Consider the following 11,050-nt stretch of genomic DNA (forward strand, 5'->3'; position numbering starts at 1 on the left):
CAAACCATGTCCCCAGGCCCCAAGGCAGAATGTAAGCATGATACTGTATTTCAGTCTCAGTCCTCCAGGCCTTTGTCATCCCATGTAGTGATTAGACATACAAACATCCCAAATCTCAGCACTCAACAACAAAGATAAAACCCATCCCAGCACCGCTGACCCAAGGCATTCGGCTCTTGCTTAGAATGTCCAGGGATGGGGCACTCCAACCTCATCAAGTCCTACCTTTGGAAGAATCCTTAAAGATCACTTCATTCCAGGAAAACCAGAATGTGGCTTACACACTACTTTCTCTAGCCCATGCCTGTGGCAGATATCACTAATCCATCTTGGAACTTTCTCACTGTGTCCTGGGAAAGCTTCAGAATCTCCTACTCCATTTGCTCTTCATCAGACTTAGCAGGAGACTTTTGAAAATCCAATCTTTCATTTTGCAGATGGGCAGGCCTAAGGGCAGATGTACTGCAGCAAGGCAGGGAGCTCAGCAGTGACAGGCACCAGGGGCTGGAAGTGCACAGGCCTGGATGGAGTGGGGGGAGGGGACAGCATTCCTGGTAGGGGTGCCATGGAGCAAGGAGCAGGGTAGGGCATGCTGGCACATTCAGGAGTGTGGGGGGCCAGTGAGGAAGCTGAGGCTAGCTTGGGGATAGCCAAGAGTTGATCTGGAGGGGAGATGGAGGGTTGGAAGGGGGACCATTTGCATTCTCAGAGTCTAGGAGAAAAGGACAAACTTTAGTGCAGGGTCACCTTTGCAGGCCAAGTTCCCTTCCCTTCTACCAATGCACAGACCAACCTCTCCCCACAGTGTACATTCATAGCCTGAAAACACTCCAGGTTGACACAGTACAAGCTTTCTGTGCTGAGGCCTTGCTAGGCCCAAGGAGAGGAACAGCGACAATATGTTATTTGATAGGGATGGGAGTGGTCAGTGTTCCACCTATTCCCTGGATCTTCACCACTCCAGGGCCCACTACCCACTATCCAACCACCAACACAGTCTTTCTGTTCAATAGCTCTAGGGCAAGCTAGGGAATGAATGTTCCAGGAGCAACCTGCAATCGATGATTGACAGGAGTGCTGGGTTTATCTACCTCCCCAAGTTCCTCAGCCCATTGCCCCCAGCAGTGGCTTTGTCAAAAATCCATCCCACAATAGCTCCTTCCCTTCCTGGCTCACTCCCCACTCACCTCATGTACAAGACTCCTTGGGATCACCAACCACTAAACTACCTTCACAGAACGTGGTCTCCTGGGCTGTTTCTCACAGGCCTCAGGTGGCCCCCCTGTGGCAAAGGTTCCTGAACTCAAGCTTCCCCTCCTGGATGTCCCACAGCACCACGTGGTCAACATGGTTTCTTCTCTTCTTCCAAACCTCCTTCTCTCTCTTTTTCTCCCCCACCTCCTCCTCTCCCTCCTCTTCTCTTGCCCCTCCTCACCTTCTCCTCACCCTCACCTTTCTCCTCCTCCTCCCACTCCTCATAGGGTTAGCTGGCAGCCAATCAGCACTTCCCCAATCACCCCAGCTACAAGCTTGGCCTCCTCCCTCTCCATCAGTACCCATATCTATTCCCCCAACAGGTCCTAGGTATTTTACCTCCCAAATCCTTAAAGCCACCCTCCTGTCCAGGCCACTCCTGTCTGCCACAGCAACAGGCTCCTGATGCATTTCATTGTGGCATCCCTCTGCCCCATGTGGCCAACCCCCAACTTATGGCTTAAGGAAATGTTTAAAATCTTCTCACCCTTCAGGGATCAGCTGAAGGCCACTACTTCAATAAAGCCCTTTGGATTCTCTGGCCCTGGATTCTACTGTTAGGGTGAAACTACTCTCTACCTCATGTGAGAGTTGACCTTGCCCAAGTGCAGAGAGGTTGATGCAGGCCTGGCACAGAAAGGGTATCCAGGAAATGCTCACTGACCGGACAAAGGGACGAGGGAATAAGCACCTGAATGGAGAAATGGATGAGAAGATGGATGGACCAATGAATGAGGAGACAGCTATATGTGCAGATAGGTGGTCAAGCATATGGATAGATAAATGGGACTGGCAGATAAGTATATGGATGGATAAGTAGTAACTAGAAAGATGGATGGGTTAGATGGATGAAAAATTATTGGATGGGTTAGGTGGATAGATTAGTGAGTGGAGGAATAGATGAATGAATCAATGGATAAGAGGATGCATGGGTGGTTGGGCGAATTGATGAATGGCTGGGAGTGATGGTGGATGAATAACTGGAAGATGGATAAATACACAGATGGAAAGATGGCTGGATGGGTTAGGTAGGTGGGTAGATGGCAAATGGATGGGAGGATATGTGGAACTAGTGGATGGATAATGAGTGAATGAGAGGCTGAATAAGGGAATAGATAAGTGGATGGGTGCATAGATGCATGTTTGACTGAATGAATGACTAAATGGACAGGTGCACATCAGTGACCTTAATCTTACCTCTTGAATCCTATTTTCTAAGTAACGGTGTTGAGTGGGCACATGGCTGTCTTCAAGGCTGCATTAGCAGCAGCTGCCATTTTTCCAGCATGAGCTGGAGATGAATCAGTCTCTAGAAGACCCTAAAGTTAATAAAGCAAAGCCAAATCACTGTAGATGGTCTGCTCTCCTCAGAGGGGCTCAGAAGTCAGAAATTTCCACATGAACCCACATTTCTGCTTGCTACACCCAGGGCCCTGGTGGGAGGAGGAGGGTGCCTCCCACACCTCTGATACCCCATACCTTCACAACATGTCAGCCTGTCCATGACAAACTTTCAGAACCAGAGAAGAGCAAGACAAAATGGGTCCTCAGAGAAAATAACAGCTGATAATTAGCAAGTGTCTACTGCATCCAGACATTGTGGTAGGTGGTTTACAAATATCAAACTCATGTAATCCTCACAACAAACCCACAAGGTTAGAACTACTGCTGTTCCCATTCTAAAGAGGCAGGTAATATGGTAATTCTCCTAAAGTCACAGAGGAACTCAGGTCCATAGCCTATGCCCCTAGCCACCACCTGAAGAGCCTTCCCAATTCCAATCATAGGGCCCACCTGTGGATTGATGGATAAATGGATGGATGATGGATGGGTGGCTATATGAAAGGATAAATGAAAGGGTAGATGGACAGATAGTCAGATGAATGGGTAGATGATTGAATTATGGGTGGATAGACGGGCAGATTATAGATGGATAGATAATGGATGAGTGGGTGGGTAAATTATGAATGGATAGGTGTGTGGATGGATAAATGAATGAATGGGTGGATGCATAGATGGATGGATGGATGGATGGATTATGAATAGATGGATAGATGGATTATGGCTGAATAAATGGATTATGGATGAATGGATGGGTGTATTATAAATCCAACTTTTGCTCTGGCTGGTATGGCTCAGTGGATTGAGTGCCAGCCTGCAGGCCAAAAGGTTGCCGGTTCAATTCCCAGTTAGGGCACATTCCTGGGTTGCAGGCCAGGTCCCCAGGTGGAGGCATGAGACAACCGATCACTATTTCTCTCTCCCTCTTTTCCCCTCTCTCTAAAATAAATAAACAAAATCTTTTTTTAAAAAAGAAAATAAATCCAACTGTCGATGAGTCACCACACATTATAAATGGGTAGGTGGGTGTGTAAATGGATGGATGGGAGGACTATAGATGGATGAATTATGGATGGATATGTGGATGTGTGGATAAATAGGTGGATGCATGCATGATAGATGGATAATTATGGATGGATGAGTAGATTATAGATAGATGGATTACAGATGGGTACATGGGTATGAGGATGGATAAATTAGTAGAGTGGATGGATGAATGGATGATGGATGGACTATGCACAGGTATGTGGGCGTGTGAATGGATAAATGAATGGGTGGGTGGGTAGGTGGATAGATGGATAAGTCAATAATAGATAGATGGGTAGGCAGACTATAAATGGATGGGTGGGTATATGATTGGGTAGGTAGGTGGGTATATTCATAGGTGAACAAGTGGATGGAAGAATGTGGTGGTTGGGGAGACAGATAAATAGATGGGTGGGTGAATGTGTATATGACTATACAGTAACCTGTCAGAGACTTGCCTTGAACATACACACATCCTATGTGGTCCCTGCAATCCCCAAGCCTCAGTTTTCCCATCTGTCAAAGGGGCCCCCTGCTTTCATCTCCTGCATAAGGATCCTGCTGTAAGGATCACAGAAGAATGTGTTGGGAAGATACTCTGTGAATTTCCAGAGGCAAGCTGACTTGGGATGCCCTTCTCACCTTCCCCCATTTGCCAGCCACTGAGCCCATGAAGCCCTACCCTTTTACATCCAAGGCTGGCTGTAATCCACTGTCACACTGGTTTTTCTAGCTGGGACTAAGGCAACTGTTGATGGGTCACCACACATGATAAGCCTCCTGGGGCAGATAATAGCAATGGGCAAACAGAGATGGGTTCAAGTTCCAGCTCTGCCTCCCACAAGCTATGTGACCTTGGAAGAGTCACTTCCCCTCTCTGGGCCTCTGCTTACTCTGTATGGAAATGGCCTGTATGGTCCCTCCAGTCTGTCAACTCAAAACTCCCAGTCCTCACCCACTGCTTCCCCATCCCTCATCATTCCCTGAGCAGCTTCCCTAGGCCCTTCAGTGCCTCTCTTGGGTCTTTCACTCTCAAAACTGATGGGGAAATTGAGGCTCAGAGAGGCTCCAGCACAGACCACTGCCCACAGCTGGGAATTCCCATGGCAAGGACTTGTGCCTAGGTCTCTAATCTTATGCCTGTCCCCTTGAGTGGGCCCACACTGTGCCTGGCCCTGCGTGGTCAGCTCTTGGCTTCAGTTATTCCAGCCTTCAAGGCCCCACTCTGAAAGATAGATGGTTCTTCCTACTGGACAAATGGAGAAATTGAGGCTGAGAGAGGTTAAGTCCCTTGCCTCAGGTCACCTAAGAGCTGGAACTGTGAGCAGAGGAGGTATCTGTCATAGGGCAATGGGAGCCATAAAAGGTTAGGGAGAAGGGATGAGGGTGGACAGCCTGCCCCTCCTGGCTTCCTGCTGGTCATCTGGCCTGCCCCAGGCTCTCTCAACCTCATTCCTGACTCTCTATCTCCTTAAAGGTGTTTTCTCTGGACACACAAATCCAGTCTGTCAGATTGGTTCTCACCCATGAGGGAGGCAAAATTAGTTCCATTCTATAGGGAAACTGAGGCACAGAGAAGTGACTTGCCCAAGATTACAAAGCAACTGAATGAGTGGCACCTTGAAGACAAGAACACAGGTCTCTAGATGCCCTGTCCAGTGCTCCTGCTGCCGCCCTGCAGCAGCCCGTGATGAGAGTTCAGCCATCTGAAGTTTACTACACGTTCTCCTGGGTCATGTATGGTCACAGTTCTGGATGGGGTAGTCTGGGTGGGAGGGAGGCAGGATTTACACACAACAAAGGGGCAGCCAGAGCCCAAACAGGCCAGACTGGCCCTCAGCCTCCCAGCCAGCAAGGGCAGGAACTGGACAAAGACTGGAGCACCCCCTGCACCTTCTTGCCAGTGCCAACCTGTCAGCCAAGGCCAGGGCTGACACTTGGGGAACAGGGCAAGGCACTTCCCCTTCCTGAGGCCCAGCTTCCTTCTCCACAAAATGGGCTAATGACTAGAGTCCCGGGGGATGTGCAGTTCAATGTGATGAGGGAAGTATGCTCTGGGCACAGGGCCTGGCACAGCAGGGTTCCAGGAGGAGGCTGCTGTCATCATTGCCAACATGACATCAACTCTCCTAGGAGGGGTGGCACACAAGGGGAAAGAGAGTCCTTATTCCCAAATTGAAGGCCTGGCCACTCTCCCAGCTTACCGTGGACCTCTCCCTGGGCCTCAGCCTCCTCATCTGCAAAATGGGTAGACTCCACCTACCTCGGGAGCCTGCCAAGTAGGTGGCACACAGTAGACCCAGAGTCAGCACCAGGTCCTCCCAGTGTTCTCTGGCAGGGGTTTTCCAGCTCTGGCAGCTGGCACAGGAAGCTCAGAGCAGAAATAGGGGTCCCCAGCAGGATTCAAGCTGGCACATCCCCAACCCTCCTACTTGGCCCCGAGTGATGCTTTCCGAATGTGCCACGGCAGTCAACTAAACAAGTGAGCCATGAGCTCCCTCCGCCAGGGAGCAGCCTAGCTCCCTTGCTTCTCTATGGTTGGGAGAGCACTGACCAGCAGGCAATGCTTGGTATGTGTTGGCTGCAGAAACCACAAGTGCCCACGACCCTTCAGGCCCACCCCATTCTGTGGTCTGGAGACAGGCTGGAGACACTGACCCCAGTGGAAAGCTGCACCAAGTCTCCAGAAGGGGCAGACGTCTATCCTCTGATACCTGAGGGAAGCCAGGGCAGGAGATTCTGGCCCCAGGGGTGGATGACGGGTCAGGCCAGGCACCAGAGAATGTTTCCAGGGGTATTTTTATCTCGAGAACATCCTTCTACAGGAGGCAGGGGCAGAAAGGAGACAGAGTGTCCTTGGCCCCAGGCCTCTGGGAACAGCAGAGGACAGAGATCCCTGAGCACTCTCTGCTAGAGTGGCTATTTCAGGCAGCACCTAATCCCAGTGAAGGCATCTCACCCAGCTAGGGTGTGGAGGGGTTTCCTGGAGGGAGCAGCAAAAGCAGAGAGAACACAGCCTGAAACCAACCACAGTACAATGAGTGGAGGTCCAAGTTCCATATACCAAGGAGCACACCTGGCTCTGTTCTTCACACACTGGGCATAGGCCAAGGCCTCCCTGCCTCTGAAACTTCCTGTTCCTATTTGCCAATGAAGGGCTGGCCCTTCCAAGCCCGAGATTCCAGGATTCTAAGGGATTAGGGGATGCAGGCGGTGTAGAGAAACAGGCAGCGGCACAACCTAATAACAGGGAAGGAGAAGGTGTATCGAGTGCCTAGGTGCACAGGCACTGCAGCCAAAGCACTATACCAACACATGAAAGAGACTGGGGCTATGAGAGGCCATGAATGCATATTAATTAGCTTGAACTGGATCCCAGAGGAGAGTTTGAAAGTATGAGTTCTGGGGCAATATGGCTTGGGTTCCTATCTTGTCTCTGTCCCTTCCTATATGACATTGGGCGAGTCATATAAACTCTCCGAACTCCAGTTTTCTCACCTGTAAAATGGCATTAATTATGGTATATATCTCATGGGGTGATGATGGTGCTTCAGCAAGTTAATACATGGAAGTTGACCAGCTCGAAATCTCTGCCCCCCTGCAACACATACACACACTTCCACCATCACATCTCTGGGTCTGATTCATGCTGGAGAGAGGTCACAGGACACTGGAGGGCCTCAGTTGGACCTCACTCCAAGCAGGAAGGAATGAGCAGATGGACAGAAAGAACTCCAGAGGGAGAAACCCAGTGAGCAAAGACTCGTATTTTTCTTCCAGCAGTAAGTTTTCAAGTTTCAACCTAACTGGAGTCTCAGACATTTTTTAAGTGCCCAGCATGTATAAGTGTGGGATAGCAAATACTTGATATTAAGTAACAAGAAATATCCTGGGACCTGGAGAACATTATGCTAAGTGAAATAAGCCAGTCAGAGAAAGGCAAATACCATATAATCTCACTCACACATGGAATCTAATGAACAAACTGAACTAACAAGCAAAATGGAGACAGACTCATAGATAGAGGGCAAGCTGACAGCTCTGGGAAAGATGTAGTAAGGGGGTGGAGGGATCAAGCAAAAAAAGAAAAAGGACTCATGGACATGGACAATAGTGCAGTGATTGTGGGGAGTAGGGGGAGGTAAGTGGGTAGAGGTGCAAGAGGGCATAGGGGGTTAAGTAGTAGTGGGAAAAATGCAATTAAAAAAAAGAACATCCCAAACCAAAAAAGAAAAAAAATACCACAAATAAATTTTGTCAGGCTGGAAATTTTGCCAACATAAAAATATTTATGATGCTATTTATTGAAACCCACCATAAGGAAAATAAAATATAAATGCTTTGTTTCTTTGACATTTGTTACTAAAAAATAAAGATTGATGTACCTAATGTACAAAGTGTTCTTATAAATCAACAAGAGAAAAGGACACACACTAGGAATAAACAGAGGGCTAGGGCTGGGCTCCCCACTGAGGGTCATGCAATCCTCAGTAAGCAATGTCTCAAGAATGTCCACACCTTAGAACCTCAGTGTAAGCTGGTTCTTCACTGCAAAATGCCTTGCCCTGCCTTCTGGAACTCGATGCATCCTTTGAGCTCAAAGGATGACTCCCCCTCTATGAAGCCTTCCAAGATGTCCCTGGGTCCACTGGTGCTCCTTGCCAAGTCCCCACAACATGTTTCTTGGGCCCCTGGAACCAGTGCCTGACTTCAGTGAGTACCTGGCATTGCATCAAAGATTATTCCAGGTAGGATAGTTTAAGCATCTTTGACAAAGGAGGGAATAAGGCACAGAGATGTGCACAGCCTTGTCCAAGGTCACCAGTCATAAGACACAGAGCTGAGTCTGCCACTGAGGTATCCTACCTCTGGTCCCTCTGTGCTCCAGCCACCTCCTCCCTAAGGAGCCCTCCAGGCCTGCTTGTCCCTATGGGGGTGGTGCAGGGAGCCCCATCTTGGAGGTCATATTTCTTCAACATGGGCTGGGCCCAATGTGAGGCCTGTCTAGGCAAAGGCCAGGCAGGACCATGTCCTGAGCCCCCAGCCTCTGTCCTGCAATGACCCAAAAGCTCTATTGGGGGAACACAGGGACAGCTGCCTTCTCAGTTTCCCTTTTCTTTTCCTCGTCATTTTGCAAATTTGGCTTTGTTTGGGGACCAGAATATTCCCTGGGAGGGCCTCACAGGCCTCTGAGGGTCATAGGGTTCAACTGTCATAGGCAAAAGGCTGAGTTCTGAGCTCAGAGCCCAGGAAAATAGGATGGGTCCATCACTCCACCCAGGGTTCTCCTTACAGCCCAGCTCTGAGAGAGCTGCCAAGGCCTCCACCTGCTCACTGGAACCACACTCGATGTTTACTCACTCATCTCCTGCACCTCTATGTGCCTGTGGCTGTCATCTGAGTGGGGCAAGACAAACAGAAACCATGTTGAGGAGAAAAGAACACAGATTATGCTGGAGGCAGGGTAGGCACTGTCCTAGACAGGAAAGACCTCTCTGAGAGAATGTGGAAACAGCGATTCTAGAACATCAGGGATAAAGGCCCTAAGGCTGGCATGTTGCTCTGTGTGTTCAAGAAACTGGAGGGAGAGCAATGGGGCTGGAGCTAAGTGCCAGGGAGTGGGCAGAATAGGTGAGAGGGAGCAGGAACAGCTCTCAGAGAGGGCCCGGGCCCTGTTCCTCATTTACCATGCCCCAGAAATGGCACTCAGAGGAAATGCTTCCCACCTCCCTGCTCTGCCTACATGCCAGACCCTCTGCACAATGCCCTCTCTTCCTCATTCTCCCTCTACCTCCTGTGCAACGTCAATACCCACCCCCAAGCCCCAACCCCTTGTGCTTCTGTCAGTCCTGGGCCAGACCATTCTGGGCACCAATTACCTATCCTTCTGAGTATCCCAGCAGCCAGGAGGTCCCTGAGGCCAGGGCCTAGGTCTGATTGTCCGGAGCCTGGGACCAGTTCCCAGGAGGAGGCTAAGGAGGGCAACGGGAACCAAGTCTCAAAGCCCCTCAGGAGTCTAATTCAACCGTGCCCCTGAGGCCTGCACTGCTACATGGCAGGCAAGGCTCTAGTCCATTCCAAGACCACTTCGGTCTCAACTTGTCACAGGACCTTGCCCTGTCTGGACCTGTTTCCCTGTCTGTCAAATCAGAAGCTCCTCTGGGTCCTGGTCACATTTCTGGTTTCCTTTGTGATCCTATGTGGGTTCTCCCATGTGTTGTGGACATCAAAAGTATCCACAGCCAAACAGGTGGAGACTGTGGTCTCCCCTGTGAAATGGTGGAGTTGCCTGGGCTGTGTCTTCCTTATTCGTCCATTTATTCCACAGCCCATATTCACTGAGCACCAGTCATTTGAGGCCCCAGGTGAGGCACAGTGTGAACAGGGTAGAAAGCCCCTGCTGCCTTGGTGCTCAGAACAGATGGGAGAGGAGACAGACATTTCAGGAGAAATGAATAAATGGAAAAGATTCAGGCTGCAGGAGGTGCTAGATAACCCCCTAGGGGAGCTATCATCCTGTTGGTTGGGAGAGAGCCAGGGCTTGGAACAGGCAAGGAGGAGCTGAGGTCTGAGAGGGAAAGGGTTGGGTGGGCAGGTAGGGAGTCTTGCACGTGACCCATCTACAATGTCCAAGGCCAAACCCAAAGTACCCTGGAAGTCTTCCCAGGGCCTGGGCCAGGAACATGAACCTGAGGAATTTTCTGGAACACAGGGAAAGGTATTGACAGCATCACCCTTCCATGCATTATTACCTCACCTTTCCTGGGTGAGGTGCAGGCTGCTCTTGGCACAGCCTCATGTACAATGAGGGTCAGAGTGGGAAGGCATTCACTGCTAGAGGGTGACTTCACTGACATTCTGACTCCACAGCTGTCTCACACCAACCTCACCAACCAGGCAAGCCTTTCCAACCCTAAGGAACTGAAACTGTACACTATCATGCATGAGGCATGCCAAACATTGACACATGCTACTTCAGTTCATGCAATTATGTCTTTCAATAGAGACAAGAGACTGGGCTCAGAGAGGGTGAGTACCTTGCCCAAGGCCACATGGCCAGTCCACAGCAGAACTGGCATGAGAATCTAGGACTTTGAGGGCCATGGGAACAGAGACCCTGCACTTGACCACATACACCTACTCCTAATGTCCCTAGGTGAAACAAGTCTCTCTGGATGGCCCAGGACCACCTCCTAGTTGAATGGCTCCCACTGCCTGTCCCTCATGGCTAACTGATGCTGTGGGGACACAGGGGCTGCAGACAGCCTGGGGCTGGTGTGCTGAAGGCCTGGCATTTGGACCTTGTTTGGCCCCTGCTGTGCTATGTGACCTTGAGCCACTGACCCTCTCTGAGCCTGTTCCCAGAAGAATGAGGTAAGATTAAGGGCATCTGTCCTAGAACAAAGGGTCTTACCAGCAGGACTCTGCC

The 11,050-nt window shown here is 50.1% G+C and overlaps 1 protein-coding gene across 2 annotated transcripts in view; it reads right to left on the reverse strand.

Moving 5' to 3' along the window:
• The window catches only part of KCNJ12 (potassium inwardly rectifying channel subfamily J member 12), a 52,854-nt gene that overhangs the window by 14,428 nt on the left and 27,376 nt on the right, over positions 1–11,050 (reverse strand). Inside the window, exon 1 of one of the 2 annotated variants that reach the window (XM_036032823.1) lies at positions 2,452–3,131. The exons of the other annotated variant lie outside the window; for it this stretch is intronic. The gene's annotated coding sequence lies outside the window, so the exon portion shown is untranslated. Of the gene's footprint in view, positions 1–2,451; positions 3,132–11,050 lie in introns of those variants that run through there. 2 annotated transcript variants of the gene reach the window in all.

This window comes from Phyllostomus discolor, chromosome 8, assembly GCF_004126475.2.
Source record: "Phyllostomus discolor isolate MPI-MPIP mPhyDis1 chromosome 8, mPhyDis1.pri.v3, whole genome shotgun sequence".
NCBI lineage: Eukaryota > Metazoa > Chordata > Mammalia > Chiroptera > Phyllostomidae > Phyllostomus > Phyllostomus discolor.